A 1,458-nucleotide genomic window follows, 5' to 3' on the forward strand; every position below is an offset into this window, starting at 1 on the left:
GTCCCTAGAAAATTTATCGTGGATAAATAAACAAGATCGTTGTTATTTGGTTTCCCAAGTATAAAAGTATATAACTTTCTCAAAAAATCAATTAAATTTCACTTCCATGAACTCATAATTCTTAAAAATTTGTTTGGTTATAAATCAAAAAAAAAAAAAAAAAAAAGTCGCATAAGATTAAAAAAAATCAATGCAAACAGGAATACAAAGAAATCAGACGTTGAGAATTAACTATCTAAATTAAATATCATGTTCGTTAGCAAAGTAAGTTATCCATATGCAAGTTTAGATCACCGGCGAAATCTTTTGTTATATTGGCATATAAAATTAAATGAGGGAGCGGTCACAACACCAACTTAAATGTATTTAAATTAGTATAAAGCATATTCCAATTAGCCCCCAACGCGCACCCCTGTTCAAAAATGATCAGAACTTTTAGTTCATAATCTAAGCAGATTATAATAATTATAATTCAAAGGAAGCATATCTTATCTAGTGGACATCCGCATGACATCAAATTCCATAATTTTTCTATCTTTGATTTCATTGTCCAAAATATTATTAGAAAGCATCTAAAGAAAACAAAGGGAGATTCGTATGAGGCCCAGTCCACCTGAAAGGGACCCCAAGTCCGTACAGTTTGAAGTAGATAGGTGCAGATTTTGTGAACAAGTTGTTGGCCACTTGGTCTTGCTGTGACGTGTTCGCATCAAACCCTCATGATTTCTTTAGCCACCATCTTTTTTTTCCCCTATATACACAACACAACAATTCTTTTTTCTTTTTAAAACTTTTTTGTTTACTTTCTTTAATCTGACATATACTAAAAAAATAAAAATAATCAGTTGCAAAACTTAGCACAAAAATTAACGTATATACACCAAAACGCGAAACATCATTCGAATACGGCAAAAAACTTTTTCGAAAATTTGAAACATTCTTTTATATAAATGGGAATATAAGCAATGACTAATACCCATATTTGAGATTGGATGAACAATAGCCATGGACTCTTTCTTATACTAATTATCTCGAGAAGGTGCTAACCATATCCTTTCGGACATTCACCTTGACTCCTTGAGTCTAACCTTGTTGTCCATTCACCGTTGGAAAGTAATCTCAAATAAAGTATCAGGATTGAACAGAGGAAGAAGATGAACTCGAACTTGAGCAAGAACAAGAGAGAGAGTGAGAAGAGAGAGCTGAGCTAGAGAGAGAAAAGTTAGTTATTCTCATTAATTGTGTTTAGTGTACAATGTAAACTATATATACAAATATATGCTAATCTAATCATAAACTTAGATATATTAATATGTATATACTTGATACACCCCCCCTCAAACCTTTCAATCCGGATCCAGAGAAGGATTGTAAAGGTTTGGCAAAGCCATCCGACTAAGCAAGGAATGAAACTGCCGAGGTTGTAACGGCTTAGTCAGGATATCGACAAGTTGATTC

At 32.8% G+C, this 1,458-nt stretch overlaps 1 long non-coding RNA gene across 1 annotated transcript; it reads right to left on the reverse strand.

The window, feature by feature from the left end:
- Window positions 1–433: 433 nt before the first annotated feature.
- LOC147941045 (uncharacterized) lies at window positions 434–1,237 on the reverse strand. Its single transcript, XR_015560875.1, has 2 exons — window positions 977–1,237; window positions 434–751 (listed from the first exon to the last, which is right to left on the reverse strand). It is a non-coding gene; the product is annotated as an uncharacterized LOC147941045 (long non-coding RNA).
- Window positions 1,238–1,458: the final 221 nt, after the last annotated feature.

Source organism: Camelina sativa, chromosome 7 (assembly GCF_030686135.1).
Source record: "Camelina sativa cultivar CO46 ecotype springtype chromosome 7, ASM3068613v1".
Taxonomy (NCBI): domain Eukaryota; kingdom Viridiplantae; phylum Streptophyta; class Magnoliopsida; order Brassicales; family Brassicaceae; genus Camelina; species Camelina sativa.